Source organism: Apteryx mantelli, chromosome 3, assembly GCF_036417845.1.
Source record: "Apteryx mantelli isolate bAptMan1 chromosome 3, bAptMan1.hap1, whole genome shotgun sequence".
Classification (NCBI taxonomy): Eukaryota; Metazoa; Chordata; class Aves; order Apterygiformes; family Apterygidae; genus Apteryx; species Apteryx mantelli.
In genome coordinates, this window is record NC_089980.1 from 29,281,988 (window position 1) to 29,301,023 (window position 19,036).

General features: G+C 44.2%; 1 protein-coding gene across 6 annotated transcripts in view; it reads left to right on the forward strand.

Moving 5' to 3' along the window:
* SPTBN1 (spectrin beta, non-erythrocytic 1) overlaps positions 1-19,036 on the forward strand; it is a 147,237-nt gene that overhangs the window by 63,582 nt on the left and 64,619 nt on the right. The gene's annotated exons all lie outside the window — the stretch shown is intronic.

Below are 19,036 nucleotides of genomic sequence, written 5' to 3' on the forward strand. Positions count from 1 at the left end.
TCCCAGCACATCAGTCTGCTCGTGGTGCTAGTGGGTCTGTGAGAAAGCATTCATGCATTTTGTCATTCCCAGTTTTCTTCATTTTGACTTACTCTACTTGTAGGCAGAGAGAAAGGTGTCCTTTAATGTCTTTTCATTTAATTCGCTACTTGTAGGAGAAGGGAAAGCGGGCGTTTCTTTGGGGGAACAGCCACACGCTCTCTAAAGAGCAGGCCTGTGCCGATGCGTGGCGGTAGCCCAGGTCCTTCCCACGCGGTGGAGGAGCAGGAGGAGGAGGAGGAGGAGGACTGTGCCCGTCCTCTCTCTGCCTGAAGCGGGGTGAAACAAGCCCTGCCGCTTCCCTGCGGCAGGCCCGTCCCGGGGATGAATGAACGCCGGCAGCGCAGTTCCAGACCCAGAAAGAACGCGTGACCCAACCCAAACCTCTTCGGTCTGCACATCCATGTGACTCGGTAAATAATCCCAGGGCAGCCGGAGTACGGCGCGGTTCAGCTCTGCTGTGCACGTTTCTTATTTTACTCCGTCTGTGCCACAGGCGTGGTCCTGTGGTTGCTGTCAGCGCGGGAGGAAGAGCCTCGGTTAGCGCAAAGAATGTTTCTATTTGTTGGCTTAAGGAGGGAGGGAAAAAAACCCTTTCATTCATAGGACTTTGTTTATCTTGTAAAGTGGCTCGCAGTAATGGCTGCTTACTGGGTAGAAAAAGATAAAATGACAGCGTCTTAAACACGAGGCGTTGCTCGGGCTGGGCATGGAGGGTCCGGCTCCAGGCGTGCGCACGGGGAATACGTTTGAACCTTTATCTCGGACATCTGTCAGATCCGAGACTGCCCTCCTTGCTTTAAAAACACCGAGGTGAGTTTGTGGCGTGGCGTGGCGGGCTGGGGGAGTGCTGGCTCGCGCCTCTTTCCTCGCTGGTTAAGTTAGCAGCCTCAAGAAGGCAGATTTTATCATTTTCAGGGTCACTGCTTCAGGAATCCATTATCTGTGTGTTTACATCACATTGAAAGAGGAAAGCAGACCACAGTGTTGAAAGCACTGAAAGTGAGTTTTCCCTGCAATGGTATGTGCTGTGCTGGCTTAAAATAGGAAAAAAAAAAAAAGCACTGGTCTCCTTAAATTTGCTGCAATTTCCTCTAAAGAAAGAGATAAATAGTGACTTCTTCTGAACATGCCCGGAGGGACTTTGCAGTAGACTGTCCATAGCAAAAGGCAGTTTATTCACGTTGCAGGGGGGGGTAGGCAGGCTTGAAAAATAGTGCTGACAATGATCTTGTTTAGGGTGGAGCTTAAGTACAGGAAATGTTTTAAATTATGCAGTAGATACTCCATGAAATGCTAAATAACCATACAAAATATTGTGTGCTGTCTAGGGAGTGGCTTAACTCTGCTGACACAGAAGGTGTCTTTCCTTGGATTAATGGCTCTTTGTTTCAAGAATACCTAAAAGCCATTATTTTGTAGCTCTGAAATTTTAAAGTGACTTTTGTCCTGCTAGAAGGCTCTGGTAGAAAACCTTGGGTGCTCTGTGACACCAGAAGGTGCTCAGTGCAGCCAGGCAGACCCAGACCCAGCAAGGATGAGCTATAAATATGTAATATTTTTAAATTACTATTTTATCACCATTTTTTCCTTTTTCACTATAGAAGGTGTACAAGCAGATAAAAGCAGATACATTTCTCATGTTTTTCAGTCTCTGGTAAAAAGCACCTTTGAAGCTTTGCTGCCTTTTTACTTTTGGGTTTTCCTCCTTTATAACTGTGATTTACCCTCCTTGCCACTGGTAGGATGGCTGTCCTCTAGAATAGCACTATTATGGATGCCATACAGAGTAATTTAGCCTCTAGCCACATTCTTCCCATACTGCATTTGCCCCTTATTTTTCACAGCTCCTAAAGTTTCCATGTGAATCCACACCTCTGCACTAGGTTGCAGCAAGGTACTGTTCGGATCTAGGGAAGACTGGGACTTTCCTTCAAAAGAGCACTTAGGAGTACATTAACTAAAATTACACAGAGCAAGTGCTCAGCCCCTGTATCAAGCAGAGACGTGCATTGGCAATGAGCTGAGGATAACTCTGATCTTGCCTTTCCTAAGGTAGAGAAAACGGTGGGTTTGGCACTGGCAGTTTCACATGAGAAGAGGAGCCAGAGGACAACCTAATTCTGCCCCAAAATGCTAGGGACAAAGCAAATCCAGGTCATGAAAACTAGGCACTCTCACATTGCAGGGAGGTTTGTGTTAAAGCCATTGCAGGCTGAAAGGGGAGGACTGGATCATCCCCCATGCATTTGGGCATATGTGGTCCTCACGCTCACGAGACTGTCGGTGCAGGTGTGACGAGGATGCTTTAGCAAGTTCTCTTTGCTTTAATAAACTTTGTTAGTTCTCGCAACGGTTAGGTCGCCCAGTCCTGGAGTGATAAGCAAGAGATGGTATCGGTGGTTGCTATCATCCTAAATCTAGGTGTGGAGTTTTGGTTCCCACGGCCAGCAGTTCAGTAAACAAGGATCTTGTTGTAGGACGAAAGGAGCTCACTACAAGTGATGACAGGACCCCAAAACTTGTTTGTTGAACATGAAAACATGCTGCCGTGTAACTTAGGCAGGCTACATCAGTGGAGAAACTTCCTCCTGTGCAGCTGAGGAATTAAATGCAAAGCAAACCCGAGATCAGTTATAATTACAAACCAAGGCTGTCACCTTTGCTGCATTATCACTGCAGGGTCCTATGGATTGGCTTGGCGGGGCTGTAGGAGCCGGCAGGAAGAGGTTAATGCAAGTCAGAGAGGAATTTGGAAGCAGATGCCTGCGGCTGTATCACCTTCCCCAGCGAAGGCAGGCGCGAGAGTGTCAGCGCCGGGGGGAGGCCAGCGCGGGCTGGGAGACGCAGCCATCCGCAGGGCTCTCCCGGCACGTTCCCACCCCCTTAACAGGCAGCGTGGTATTTATTAACATTTTTGACATTTAGTAGCTCGGTCCCGTAGGGTAATTGGGAAGTTTGGTCTGAGCTCTAAGGGTGTGCCATAGGTGTGAAACTTTCAGTGACAATTATGGAGTTAAAATCCCTGGGGAGGGGAAAAGCTGGATTTGTGCCACTGGTAAATCCCCAGGGGAGAGCCGGCTTTCAAAGGAGCTGTGTGAGGTACCTTATGGTGTGGTATATTTAGATATTTTTTAGGTTTTTTGTTGTTGTTTTTGGTGTTTGTTTTTGTTTGTTTGTTTGTTTGTTTTTTAGTTTTTGGTGCTGTATTTCAGATTTGAAATTGTTAATCTTTAATGGGAGCCCAAAATGTTTTGGTGACCAGGCTGCCTGGATGGAAGTGCTTTTATTTTATTATTTATTTTATTATTACTTTTGAGCGCTTTTAAAAGTAGTGTGGTTTGAAAAACTTGAGGCCTAACGTAGTGAGCACTGAAATAAGGTTGTAGAAGAGGTGATCTGTCTTTCCTGTTAGAGGTGTTTAAGCTTTACATCAGTCCTAAAGTCAGTTTCATGGGTAGACACAGAAACCATTGCAAGGCAGACTTCACGTATGGGGGCAGAGGCCAGCGTGGGCGACACACTCGCCCTTGGCGGGGGAGGCTCAGAGGAACTGCCAAAGTCACGGCATGGAGTTCGGTGCCTTTCCTTTGGGGTCAGGCCTTCTGTAGTTGCCCTCTTAATATGCAGTGACATCTTGTTTCAGGATAAGTTTAGAGTGCTTTGGAAAGAGGGTTTTTTTTCCTTTTGTTGTTTTTTTCCCCAGCTGAGGAAGAAACATGCATGACATAGAGGTACAAACAAAATGTGGTAGGGTCTGTTTGATCCTCTTGAAATAAATATTTCATTGGAAGATGGAATTTGGCTACATAGTACTAACTGCATGAGAAGACAAAATGCAGTCATATGCCTATCTTAGGTGTTTTGGGCAACAAACCCTACGATGATAGTGGTGCCCTTCGGCAGAGGAGCCCCGGGCATGTGTAATCCTTTCATCTGCACTGACCCGGAGTAGGTTGGTCGGGGCTCCAGTTTGGCAGAAAAAGAGAGACGGGCTGTTTCTATTTTTAAGTGGGCAGTGATAATCAGCTTTGATAATACAATGATCTGTACTCATAGATTTGTTCCCATCCAGGCTGCAGAGCAGCAGGGAAGTTTCCTCGTCATTTTTCTTTTTCTGTTGTGAAGCAAGGCTTCCCCGTAGCTCTTTCTGCAGGAGCATGCTGTCTGATATTCAACGAAAGTATTGATCTGCAGTCTTATTCCCAAATCCCTGTCTATGTCCGGGGATACAGGGAGCACCCACTGACTACCCACAAAAAGTTTGCAAGAGTTGCTGAAGTCCAGGCCTGTGTTAGGGCAGTGAGATCTGCTGCTGCACCTTGGCTCCGCTGAAGTTATGTAGGTGCTCCTTGAAAAGACGCAGTCTCAACAGCGGTCTTCCTTGTTGCAAGATTTACCTTCTAAAGGATTTCACAGTTGCTTGCTAGCAATGACCTGCATAGCTACAGGCGGCGATTACTGAAGGACATCCTACTTTGTCTGCCAAATTGGGCACTGGCAGTTCTTGTCATGGTAATTTCTGCTGGAGGTGAAATGGGGGAAGGTTACATTTCATTCTGGATGAAATGTGTTTGTTTTAGTCCTCTCCTCCTTTCATAGCAATTTAAATTGCAAATAGATTCATATTCCTGTAGCAAATTTTGCTTGGTTTTATGCCCTCTGTAACCCTTCCAGAATCTGCATGTGTCAAGCATAGTTCAGCCTCTTGTTTTCAGTGAGCATATGAACACAGGTTATACAGCTAAATCACTGGAAATCTCCTCAGGTTTACACAGAGGTGTTAGGTGATCTCCAGTGCAGTGTTTTGAATGTGTATTTCTGTGTATTATAGTCGGGCCCTTATTCTTTCTAGTGTGAAGCATTTCTGCAAAAATATCTGAGTACTAGACTCAATTTTATAGCATTTTAGCCTTCTGAAACAACGAAGGTAATTGAATTTTGGTGAAAGTCTTCTCTGTCTGGAAATATTTCGACATGGTGCAGTTGTTGGGAAAAGGTTATAAAAAGCAATCTTGCCAACTAATTGAGTTTGTAATTTAGAGATTTAATTCAGAGGAAATGACTGGCTGGGCATAGTAATAGCATATCCAAGCTCTCCATTAAAATGGACATTTGTAGCAAATCACTTGCTAGGACTTGTATTTGGTTCTTGTTGATGCATGGAATCAAGTGGCCAAATTTAAACTCTTTCCACATCCTCATACCTTCCTTTACTGCTGCATGGGAAGCTGTAGCCCAGGGCCGACGCAGAGAATCGCAATGAGACAAAACTGCTTGGAGACGCCTTATCGTTTCTGCCCTTTCTGGAAGAAAAAGCCTACAGTTACCCTGCAGAGACAGCAGAATGACAGACTCCAGTATTTATACCTAGTCCTACATATTACAGCAAGGGACAGGGATTCTTGGTGTTTTGTGCCATTCCTTCGAATAGGGACCGATGAAGCCCCTACAGTCGGAAGTGAAAGCCTTGCTTCAGTGACCATGCGTGTTGCCTATTAATTATATTTCATGTAAACCAGCTAACTCTCCCTCCATGTTTTTTTGATTTTTGCCTTAGGAGGTGTATAACATACCCATGGAGGAAAGCTTAGTTTTATTTACAAAGGCTAAAATTCAAAAGTACCCAGGAACTTGAAACCTTCAGACCCTTCCCAGTCGTTCTCTCCTAAGCCTGATACTGAAAATGAAATAAATGAGAAATTTTGAGGAAAACTTAAAGTTTACGTGAAAGTTTTTCTTTCAGAATGAACAGTGAGAAATGAAGTCTAACATGTTATCACTTTGTATTTTACCTGTTTTAAAACATCTATTCAGGATAGCTTGGCAGTTCCATCTTTACTACTAGATAAATTGTTATCATGAAGTTAGTAATGTGTATTTATTTCACATGTGCCTATGTCGTGGTTCTTTCTGTATATTAACTCATTGAGGACTAAGAAATATCTTGTTCTTAGAGAAATAAAATAGATTTTGATAACCCTGTAGCCCCTGAAGATGTCAGTTTTATCCATGCTTTCTCACCAAATTTTCCAGAATTTTACCTTTCTAGTTATGGGTTTTGGTGCTTGTGAAGATACAGAAAGCAATTTAAAACGACACAGAAGTAGGGTATTTCTGCTAAAATGGTCAGTGTTGATATAGTTGAAAAAATAAACATTTAAATTGGATTTGGCTCCTCACTGGAATAACTGCAAAAATTCAAACCTTTCTGAGCTGTTGCCTCAGGTTTTTTGTAGTCTGTTCTCCTCAGTTTCTATTTAGGTTATGTCTGTAATATTTGTTTTTAGCCGTGTGGATAGGAAACTTAATTTTAAAGCAAACAAAAAACTCGGGCTCTGGAGCACGGTTTTGTTAAAAAGGCAATTCCAGCGCACTTTTTGTGGCTCTGAAATTGTGAAGTAAACAACGTCTCGTAAGCGAATATTTTCACATGTGACGGTAAGATGATCTTTGAATGCCCTGGGGGGTGATTTGTTGCCAGGGTTAGGACAGCAAAATAGTTTGTGTCATGTTCTTCACTGGTGTAAATCCACATAGCTCTGTGCCTCTAGAAACGCACGGGTTTGTGCTGGCACGGCGACTGACCTTTTGTGTTTCTGTACTGGATGCCTTAAATAAGCTAAATTCCAGAGAATCCCAGTGTTCTGCAGGCACGTTAGAACCACATAGGAATACAGAGTCCAGTTCCAAATAGTTTTACTATCCCAAAACCCCATTCAAACTGTGGTTTTTGCCATTAACTTCTGTGGAAAGTGGAGCAATATAAAAAGACAACAGACAGATGAAAGTGGTGATTAAAAAAGCCAAAACAGTGATAAGCTTTCCTTCCTGAAATCTTTCTCAAATCTATTTTGTGATTTCCTTCTTTTCCTTCTCTTCTTTTCATCTTTCTCTTTTCTCTCGGATGCATGCTTTGACTGGCAAACTGCATGAAATGCCACCTAAGCTAAGGAGAAATGTTGAAGAAAAAGAAATTACAGATATGCAGCATTTTGCACAGAAAACCACTTTTCCTGTTTCCTGTACTAAACTACTCTTCTGCCATTACAGCGCAGGACATGGGTTTAATAGGGTGCTCAGTTTTGTGTAAGAAGATGCAGTAACCTTTTCTGGATGCTGATCTGAGGCAACTCACTGAAAGAGTATTTAATTACTAACAGCTCTGAAGGTCTTTTTGTTCCTGTTTCAGCTGAACTGAGAAGTATTAAATATCAGTTATTCAATATCGGGGTATAACATATTTTTTCCCTATGTGAAAATGAATGATCTCCGTATATTTAATAATCAAGTTTGGGAAAATGGTTAAGCAAAATATCAAGTGTTGGCTTCTGTCAACTTAAAAAGCTGTGGTGAGGGAGATGGAATAACATAATAAATAAGAAGGTGTTTCAGAGTTTGCGTTGTTCTTCCCACAAGAAGTCAAATCTGGAATTTCCTTAGGAAATGAACGCCTGGGGCTGGCAGGTAACGGTCCCTTTCCCCATTTCACTGTCCGACCTAAGTGGCGTAATGACTCCAAAGATTAAGGCTGTTTAATAGGTAGTAGGCAAACGGCTCCCTTCCCACCCCTGGAAAGCCTTAGCCCTTCCAGAGCCCCGGGTCAGAGCAGGAAACCCGTGGGTCCCTGGGCATCAGGGCAAGCTCTGCCGGTCCGGTCAGCACATGGCCCTGAGGGCGACGTTTCGGGGAGGAGCGTCTTGCTCTGGGCTCGGCTTTGAACGTGTCATCTCCCTCACGTGCCGGACGTGGCCAGCACGAACGCCTGGCATACTTTCCCCGTGTGACCCGGGGTCCTTCCGCGGTGCTCCCGGAGTGATTTGGGAGGGCGGGCGCGGATTGGGAGCCGCCTGCTCCCAAGGATGCCCGTAGCCGCATCTTCCCGCCTCTGCCCGCAGGACATGGCCTGTGATGGGGACCAGGAGGTGGCGGTGGCCGGGGGAGCCTCCTGCCGCTGCCGCACAAAAGGCCTCGTGGAGCTGCTGCTGGAGCGAGGGTGCCCGGGCTGAGAGCGTCCTTTGTTGGGAGAGAGCTGCTTGGCCAAACTAATATTAACCAGCCTCCGTAGAGGCGCTCAATGCCCCACTGTTCCCCTTGGAGAGAAGGCTTCAAGAAAAAGCCCTTTGGTGTCGGAGGGGAACAGTACAGTTAAACAGACATACTTACAGTAATTTGGCAGCGTCTAGAGGCCACGCTCATGGCTTTTGAAAGGTCTTGTGAAAGACCTGGCATTACCGAGCGGCCTTTTAATTCTGAAACGAGATTACTGGAAACTTAGATAATTTCATGTTCAATCAAGTTTGCTTTGTTCATAAAAAATAGGAGCAGGAACTCTTGAGAGCTCAGGCCCAGTTCCTAATACATGACGAGCTCACACCTGACAGACTTAATTTTCTATTTGATGCCTGAAGCAGTAGAATACAGCTTTACAAAAAGCAGTGCCAGATTGCGTATGAAGATCTAGCTTGGGGAGGTGGGGGGAATAAGTCATAAATATAAATTCTTACTTGCAAGTTTTGCATGTGTCCTACATTAGCGAGCAGAAGAAGCATCATTCCAAAGGGTGTTGTACCAGGTTCAAGTTTGTTTTCCCTGAAACTAGAAAGACCACAAGAATCTCAGCTTTGGAAATTGTAAAAATGTCAAGGCGAAATTTCTGAGGATTTTTTTTGGTGGTTTTTCTTTGTTTGTTTGTTTTAGAGAGTCTTCAGGTAGAATTGCAGGAGAATTGCATATCAAAGGGACAGTGTAGAAAGTGTGGTGACAAGTTACAAAAGTTATCTGTGTTACCGCAGCACCCTAATCATGAGCAAGAGATACTCTTATGTCTATGAAGATTTTTTTTTAAAAAAAGCAAAATTTAGCTTTGTAACAAAGAGATTAGGAGTTTTTCTATATATCAGTTACCAAACAAAATAAATCCTTGCTGCACAGATTTTTCTCAGGGAAAAAAAAAGTTGTTTAAGAAAAATACTTAAATTTAACTTTATGGCTTGGCAAACTCTTCAGAAAGTCTATTAATATACAGAGTCCACTTCTCAGATAATTTAAACCAAGGTAGCCCCATTACAGGTAGTGAATCTCCACAACTGTACAGTGCTTAGGGCTTTGCTCATAGGATTTTATCTCCAGCATTCAGGCCTGCTCATTCGTTCTTCTCAAATAACTACTGCTCTTTGGTTTCGGCTTCTCCACAGTGATATAGCATAGGTTGGGTTCAGTCTTGCCCTTCCCCTTATCAAAAAATAAAAGTCCGGTTCTTTGTGTCCATTTTCTCCAGGGAACGTTTGCAGTTCTTGAGACCAATTTGAAAATGCCTTGATTCCAGGAAAAAAGGGAAAGGGAAAACGTGCCCAGTCATTTGTAGTCAGCTAACCATGGCTTTGCTGCAGATAATTATTTATTCTGTGTCTAGGTAAATATCTTTCCAGCTAGGCTTACTCTGTTAGTGCGAGAGCCCTTATTTTCCAGGGTGTGTTTCTCTTGGAGTCTTTCTAGATTGCCTGGCAATCTAAAGGAGGAGACGGCACTGAAATTGCGGATGTGACTGTACTTTGATTGCAATTTAGCATGAGTAATAGTGATCATGAAATGGCAGTGAAGTAAGGCCCTGAACAAGTAGGGGAGGTGTCCAGAAATGTCAGACATTGGTTTCGTGCTGAACTTCTGACCTTTGTGCTATTCTTATTCACTGGGGAGTTAAATAATTTGGGTTAACCCTACCTTTAGATGTGAAGTGTCTCAAGTTCTTTAAATAAAAGTAATTCCTTGGGGCGGCAATGTCTGCAGCCCCAGGGCACGGGCGGCGGGCAGGGAAGGGTTTGCTCCTCTTGCAGGCCGGGCCGTGCCCACGGGCTGGGGCCGGCGGCGCTGCGGGCTCTGCGTTGACCCTTTGACTAAGGGGAGCACGTCTGGTTGGGTCGAGGCTCCCATCTCAAGTCCAGAGGATGCGGGAGGCGTACCGGGGGCTGCTCCGGCCACAGCTGCAGGAACGGCGCCTGCCCTCCCGCGGAGGGTGTCAGGTCCCAGCCCCTGCCCTGCTCGCGGCTCACCTGCTGCCGGGGAGAGGAAGGGGGGCTCTGCTTTTAGCACAAGGAAGCAATGATAAAAAAAATTCCCGTGCGACTGTGGCAAGGTGTCGAGGCAATTCTGTACCTGTTTCCTAGGCAACCTCTTGGCTACTGTCACTTCTACAGGTGGAGCGATAATCCGGCGGTCTCCAGTAGCAGCTTACGCCCTGGCTGCACCTGGGCACGACTGCTTGTAGCTGTTGCCCAAGCTCTTATGGTAGTGCTTCTCGCAGGGGGACATGGAATGTGACACGGAAATGGTGGCATGTTCCTTCCTTCAATCCGTTGCTACTCACGTAGTATTAAACCCTCTCTTCCTGCTCCCTCTCCCGCCCAATAAATAAATAATGATGTCTGATAGGGGGGTTATCAAATCTCCAGGATGTATATCTTTATTTACGGGAATTTGTCTCTAGGCTTTAAAAAGGTGTACCAGGCAGAAACATGGCATGCATGTCATCTTTGATTGAAGGCATTTTGAAATTATTCTCAAAAGGGTCTTGGTAGCAATGTAATTTAAAATAATGCATGGTACTTGACAGTAGGCGTGGAGGAGGGTGCACGAGATGTGTACCAGACCAGACCTATCACTTTTTACTCTTGTGTTTAACATTGGCCTTCTTTCGGTTGCACCTTTTTTTCTTGATGGGAGTCTCATCAGACTCAGCGGAATGATGCGATGGCAATTCTGAATATTGGAAAGGAGTCAGTTCCTGAGGGCACGGTTGTTGCATTTTGTCTTATTACATAGAGCTCTGTAAAGCTGTTGTTGTATTGGTAGACGTCAGGTTCTTTGGAAATGGAGTATGGCTCAAGTAAAGGCAGAAAGAGAAGAGGAGGATGTAAATGAAAGATGAAAAGAAAATCATAAAAAAGATTTTTTCCCACATTGGGAAAAAACTTTGCAAAATTTGGCTTGTAGCCAATTTCTCATACAAAAAGTCATGCTTTTGTCAAGATATCAGGGCAAGCACTAGTTATAAATGAAAATTTGCTCTTAACAGGCTAGTTGCACTGTTGTTTGCCGGCACATTGATGGCCATGGCTAAGGACACTTTTGTGCCACTTGAAAGATGCTCCTGTGTCCTCCCGCCTGGGGCCAGCCATGTCCCAGCCAGGCCCTCACGGCAGACACTTTTTTCTGAATAATAGCAGCCAGGAGAGCTCTTCTTGCTGGGCTGCGTATGGCAGGGCCAGGACACGACCTGACAGTCCCCGCAACACAAAATAAAACAGCGGTGGGGAAAACACGTTTGCCCTCAGGGTTTCACCTGCATGAGTAAAATGACCAGACAAGACGGTACAGTCTTTGCAGTGCCCGTTGCGGTGGGTTGGCTATGGGCTGGCCTTTACCCCTCCTCCAGTCTCCACGGCCACAGTTGACTCCGACCATATGTTAGCACCATTTTCAGGCTTATGAACTACCTGATGCCAGAATATCTTTTGTTTTGTGTGCTACATAGGTAAACTCTCCCTTCTGGTTTAGCTCCTGTTGCCAAGTTTAAATACGTTTCCCTGGCACCAGTTGCAGGTCACTGTGGACCTTATATTCAAAAGTGAATTCATGGTGCGTTTTTCTTATGCGTAGGCTGCTCGTGTTTTTGAGTCAGGCTTATGTGAGCTCCTGAGTTTGGAGACCTGAAAATCGCTCCGTTGTCTCTGGCTTTATGAACACGCAGATAAGGCGCACAAAGAGACTGCATAAAAACTGCCATTCCAAAAATGTCGTAAGTGCATTTTCAGGTTTTGGAGTTTTTATATCCTGTTGGATTTCAGCAGGTTTCCAGCCACTGTATTGGTTCTGTTATTTCATGAGTGTCCGCGTGCACATATGTCTCCGTGTGTTTTGGTCATAAAGGTGTGTAAGATTATTTTGAGGTATAAGCACAAAAATAGTCTTAGTGAGTTCAGAGAGCCTGTTCACATATTTAAGGCAAATGTGCCATAGTTCTGTGCTGAACCAATACCTCAGTTATTTTTTTAACGGCATTAAAATCGCATTAACAGACACCCAGGAGCATTAATCAGACACTCAGCTTTCAGAAGTTCTTAGGCTCTGTCTGTGCCGTTATTAATCTCCATGTTTTGTAGTATGTAAAATAAAAATATAGCCAGATTTACATTTGGGGAGAAAAAGCCCAGAATATGTGGTCTGCATGCAATATGATTAAGGTGGCATCAGTGAAATGACTTTGGGGGTTTGCGTGCTGCTTGCGTTGATCATACTGAACTCATGTTAAGCTGTGCACTTACTTTTCTTGTTGTGCTGGAGAAAAATTTAAAAAAAGAAGAATGTGAAGGTAAATTATTTGGAGTTCTCACAGATGACTTTACTTGAAGCCACAGCTTTGTACCCATGCAGAGCTTTTCAGTTTGTGTAGTGAATGCATTGCATAATCCAGTACACTTCACAGATCCACTTTTAAGACTAGAAAAACAAGTGAAGTTTCTGGATGAAGATACACATTTAAGATGTTCAAAGTGTAATTTTACTGAACTAATTCCTTCCAATTTGCCTTGTCTTTTAAATGTCAGAGAGATCTGCTGGAGTTTTAAACATAGGGGTTCTTCTGCATCAATTTGTTACTGCTTTGAAAGTTATTACATGGGCAAGAAATACCTTACTGGAAAAGTATCTTTTTTTCCCAGTGTTGCATAACTCCAAAGACTAAAATGAATTTGCCTAATCTTGCCCCATTGTCCCTTGAAAGCAGTTAAGTAAGTGACAGTATGTTGGTATCAAACAGACAAACAGGAGAATCTTGAGGTGAAGAATTAGAATATATTTGCAACTCGTTTGTACCTCAGAAGTTACAGGAAAGTACGTATTGCATGGAAAGACTTAAAGAAAAGCTGTAATATATGGAGTGACTGATCAAAATGTGTTTGTTAAAGTTTGCACTGTAGCTTGATTTTTCTGGAGCTTCTCTCAAGCTATCTAGCAGGTGAAGGCGTCAGTTCTACCGGTCCCCAAAGACAGGACCTCCAGGACTTCAGCTGGAGCTCTGCATGATGGGTTTGCGCATTACAGCCAGAGCAGATTAGGGATTTTTCCTCTAATGCTTCTTATTAGCAGTTTGTTTCAAATCTCATTACATTTCATTCATTTTAAAAACTCTCCTCTCAGAAATAACAGTATGTTATAAATATCGTAGGTTCCTACAGTTATACAGGTAATTTTTGTTGTAATCTACAGTGTTTTTATTGCTATTACTCTCTGCTTTCAATGTGGGGGGCACCTTCGGGGCTTTAGCCTAGACCTCAGGCACGTTGAGCCGCAGCCTGGCTTACCTATGGTGTCACTGCTTTTATTCAGCAACCTGTCAGTGCAGAGTAGTGTGTCTGACTCTGCAACATAGCATGCAGTTAACATTTGTAAATTATTCTGTGGCCATGGAAACTGGGTGAACCAAACACATTGTGCAGCAAGGCTATGAAATCAGCCTGTTAAACTGGAACTGTTATTAATCCCTGATCAACACAGTGGTTGTCTAAATACATGTTCTTCCATTTAAAATATTTCTGTGATAATGAAAATTATAATTTAACAGCAACTAATTATAATGATAACATCTCTTAGCACACAGATTTAATATTTTGAAAGGATTAAATGCATTCATCATAGATTTTTTTTTCTATTCATGCTTTTCTTTCATTAAATTAGATTTAAACATGAAACCAACAAAGGTTTGGCATTTCTTTCATCTATTTTTCTTTCTGATTACAATGAGTTTTTAAAGAAGCACAGTCAAGACATACCACCAGTTTGACTTTTTACTCCGTATAATGTCTCAACTTGTACCTCAGATGAAGGAAGAGACTTTACAGCTCTCTGAAATCCCTCAGTGACATTCCATGGGAATATTAGCAGTTCAGTTTTCTGGCCAGTTTTTGTTTAAGTTTGCTGAAATTCATAGAATCATAGAATAATTTAGCTTGGAAGGGACATCAGTAGTTTATTTGGTCCAACACCCCTGCTCAAAGCAGGGTCAGCTTCAGCATTAGATCACGTTGCGTAGGGCCTTGTCTTGTCAGGTTTTGAATATCCCCAAGAGAGAGATCCCACAGCCTCTCTGGGCCTGGTTCCAGTGTCTGAAACCCCCATGTGATGAAAACGTTTTTCCTGATATTGCATCAGAATTTCGCTTGCTGTGACTTGGGTGTGTCACCCTGTGTCCTTTCACCGTGCCCCTCCAAGAAGAGCCTGGCTCTGTCCATTAGGTGGTTGCTGACAGCAGTAAAATCTCCACTTCGCTGCCTTTTCTCCAGGCTGAGCAAACCCAGTTCTCCCCTCGCACACCTTGTGCTCCAGCCTCCGACCATCCTGGTGGCCTCCACTGGACTCGCTCCAGTATGTCCATGTCTCTTGTACTGAGGAGCCCGGCCCTGGACCCAGCACTCCAGATGTCTCACCAGTGCTGAGGGAGGGGAAGGGTTCACCTCCCTCTACCTCCTGCTGCCCTCTTGCTAATACAGCCAAGTGCGAGGTTTAATGCCCTTGCTGCGAGGGCATGTTGCCCATGGTCAACTTGGTGTCCTCCAGGACCCCCAGGTCCTTCTCTGCAGAGCTTCTCCCCAGCTGGTCAGCCCCAGCCAGCGTTGGTGCGTGGGTTATTCAGTCTCTGAAGCAGGACTTGTGTTTGCCTTTGCTGAACTTCCTCCATCTGCATCTCTCCAGCCTGTCGAGGTCCCTCTGATCAGCAGTCCTGCCCCTCCAGGGTCATCAGCCACTCCCCCAAATTTGATGTCGTCTGCAAGCTTACTCTGTGTGTGTGCGCCACCCTGTTGTCCTTGTCATTAATGAAGATGTTAAGCAGTATTAGCCCCATAATCAACCCCTGGGGTACACCACTAGAAATCAGCCATCAGCTGGGCTTTGAACCACTGACCACAACCCTTCTAGCCTGGCTGTCCAGCTTGTTTTGCCTCCACCTTGTAGTCTACCCATGCAGTTCATATCTCATCAGTGGGAATGACAGGAAACTGGGTGAAAGTATCAAAAGTCTTGCTAAAGTCATGCTGATGCTCTACAGATGATGAGTTTCAGCATCCATTTCCCTGTCTTTATGGTGAACACTGAGTCCTGATGCCCATCCCTTAATGACTCATCTCTGTTTAACAGTTATAATTTTGTATTTCAAAACACCTAGATAAGGAGGATCCCAGTTTGGTCACATAGTTGTATTGCAGAAATAGCAGATTGCTTGTAGTCATGGGTGTGAATGCTGAGCTCATGATCAGAACAGGCATTATCTGCAACTGAGGAAAAGAGGAGGAGGACTGAAAGAAAAAGAGAATAACAGAAACGAAATCATCATCAAAAAAAAATCCTTACCCTTGTTTTTCCTCTTCTAAAAAATCAGGAATCCACTATAAAAACTCTTTCATTCTGCTGGTTTTGCTGAACACAGGAAGTAATAAGATGAACTTTAATACAGCGAAGTACCTAACAAGTTCTCTGCATAAGTACCAAGCCTTGCTCTCAGCCTTGGTAATATTGCTGATCAGATAGTGGGTTGGGCAAGTATGAAAAATAATGCCACCCTCTTACCCCCTACCTCCAAAACAAACAAACAAAAAAACCTTGGCACTTCCCTGCATTATGTTGATAATGTTTTTTAAAGGAAAGAGCAAAGACCCCACAAGACTGCGCATACTTCAGATACTACCGTGACCTCAGTCTGTGCATTGTTCTTGTGTGGGAATTTCACAGTCAGTGTCTTGGGACAGGCTGATGCTTTTTCCATGCTTCTTTTAATGAAGTGATTTCTCTGTTACCCAAAGGAAAGAATGGTAACCAGTGATGTAAAACACTAGGGATCAAATCAGCCATAAGGAATTTTTGTCCTTTTATTTTAAATATGAACAACACTAAGGTATTTTTCATGCTGTTTTTAAAAGGAGGTCTGTCTGAACTGTATGTTGGACACTCATTAGACCATAAAGTTATTTCTTCATTCAACTGTTCCCTGGCTATTTTGCTGTAAAAACATTTTTGTAATGTCTTTCTCCAAATACAATAGCTCAGGCAGTGGTCCTCTTGAACTTTTATTCTCATAGTGGACTTCAAGTACGTGGGCAGTTAGTTATATTTAAATCAGGGCAGCTGATGGTGTTTAAAGCTGAAGATGGGTATAGGTGTTTCTAAGAGCAGCACCCAGAATGTTAAACCATCTTAACTATCCATTAGAAAAGCTGTTTTTTATAGCTGCCTTGCAATTTATTCCAGAAAACAAGTCAGCTGGTATCGTACAGTACAGTGAAAAAAGGTGAATGGTTAATGTTTATGAAATGGGCTATATAACATGGTCTTTTCAATAGCCAGGAGTTGATCATGACACAGGAGATATTTACCCAATTTTATCTTCCAGCATTCCTGAAGTTAAACATGCAATTCATGTAGTTTACACCAATGTAGGGAAAGCTGAGCATATATTCTTCCCTCTGAGTCTGCTTACATATGTCAGTCTCATCTTCTGAATTAAAAAAAGAAATAGGCTGCGTTCTTCTGTCTAGTCTGTTAACCCCAGGTGACATTTATTGCCGTGGGAGACTGTACAGCAGCCTTTTGCAGATGGACATACTCATTCGTCTACGTGAATCTGAAGCTGGCTTTCAGAAGGTTTATTTTTATATTGCTGACACCAGAATGCCATAAACTCTGTGTAAAAATAAAGACAATGAGAGGACCTGCCCTTCCCCAGTCTGTAACGCCTGGCCGGCTCCCGGACATTGTTCCGTGCATCGTTTTATTGTTTGAGTGCGGTTTAGTGACATCAAAGAGAAAGCAGCAGAATAGTTTTTTCCAGACGCTGCATTATTTAGCTTTCCCTCTTTTCTTTTCAGCGCATTTTCAGCAGTGAAAGTAGTCACGTGATGTAACATTTAATAGAGATGGGGAGATATTTAATAGGGTTTAAAAGCTGGCGGGTGCTGCCTGGTAAATGGAAATGGGTTGCAGAACGCGCAGCCTGGCTGTTGAACAGTAGTCCCTGGGTAGCAGAGTCGGGAAAGCAGCAAGGATTTTGCTCCTGATGAAAACCACCAGCTAAACACTGCATGAACAACATCACCTCTTCGCTTTGTCATCTTTCATGTTCACGTTCACATTCAAGCTCTTGTCAAGTTCACGCTCAAGCCGGTAGGACCCCCAGCGTAATCTCACCATTTTTGGTGGGGAAGTTGCACCAAATATTACTTTGTAGCATAAAATATCCATAACAAACACATGATACTTGTATCAAAAACATCAGCTTGAGCCATTTCTCCATGTTAAACTTGAAAGATTAACATAAAAGTGAAGGATATACTTTTATTTTTAAAGTTCATCTGGTTGTTACCAAGTGTTGTACCATTGCGTAATTATATTCTCTGTATAAAATCCTCTAGTTTGACTTCCCCTGCAGGTTTTATTCTAGGTTGTTGCTTGCCTGCACACGTGTGTGTCATTATGGACTTCGGCTTACTGCATTTCTCCTTTCTTTCCATTTTTATCAACTCCTGTGTTCAGTCCTGAGCCATTATCTACAGCAGCATCCACTGTTCAGTTCTATTGCCTCGCTATTAAAGGGAAAATATTCAGTCATAGGACACCTGACTGTTAAGACAAACTCATTTTATTTCCTTTTTTTTTTTTAAGAACATCTAGCAATCCTCCTCCTCACTGGATGATCCCTCTTTCTGCCCTAATTTTCTTTCCTGTTGGTTGATTCCAATATATTTTAATTTAGATTTTGTGAATGTACATACATGCTTGACTGCATATGCTTATACATGTTCTGCCTAGGCTTCTTACCGCTGCATTTACTACTACAAGATGTGTAGTAGCTGTGCAGAAAGGCCATCATTTTGTGAGCCTTTCTCTGCGCAGATGTTTCTCCCCTCAGCTGTGCTGGTGCAGATGTTTGTGGGCCAGACTAAACCTGTCACACGTGCGCAAAACCCAGCCTCAGCCTCCCCCCGGCAGAGGTCCCAGGCCAGGGCCGTGGCTCGCCCCCAGCCTTCATCCAAGTATGTTTCCTTCTGTTTGGGCAGGGAATTTAAGGCTGGGAACAACCAGCATTGCTCTTTTCCCATAACCCTGCTGGAAGGGTGGCGAATGAATGAGCTGTCACTGCGTCCTGCCTGCTACCCGCGATGTGGTTGGGTACGTCAAGGGGACTATATACCAGCCTGTGCGCCAGGGCAGGGTGAGGGCCTGGAGATGTCTCTCCAGTGGATGTATTTTGTACAAGCCTGTACTCAAGGCTGCCTAAAGAGCAGAGGTTAGTCCCATATTGGAATTATTTCATGTACGGTTAAGGGTCCCCAGGAGAGAGCGGCACTCCCAATCTAGCCTTGATGCTGCGTTAAAGGAGGTTACAGAGGAGCTGCTGACCACTTTTGGCTGCAGGACAGCCGTATGGCCATTGCAGAAATGCGCTGTTTGTCTGGCTGGAGACTCGTTCGCCAGGTGGGGGTGGCAGGGCTGGGACGTTTGCTGCGCCAGGGCCCCCAGGGCTGGGGAGCAGAGCTGGGCCGGCGGGCGCAGAGCTTCGCCAGCCCCCGGTGCCCCGCGCTGCAGCCAGCGCACGGTGAGGGCTGTTGTGCTGAATGCATTCCTGTCCTTTCCTGATAAAAGACTGACCAAAATAGTCTGGCCCAGCTGGCTGATTGGCCATTTTCACAGGCATCTTTCTCAATAGAAAAGCCTTCAAGCCTGGCTGGAATTTGTCCAGCTGTGAATATTAGTCACTGCTTAGCTCCATCTCCTCGCATCTATGAGCAAACGTACAGTGGTATCCTGCCTCCTGAATCCAGCAGTGATGTGAACGTTGTCCTGTGAAAAAAAGCTCTGTTTCCCTCTTTGCACTGTTGACCGAGGTTGTGATCGGAGGGATTCTGGGGAGCTGTGGATATTGAGTATCTTCAGCAAAAGCGGTGTACCT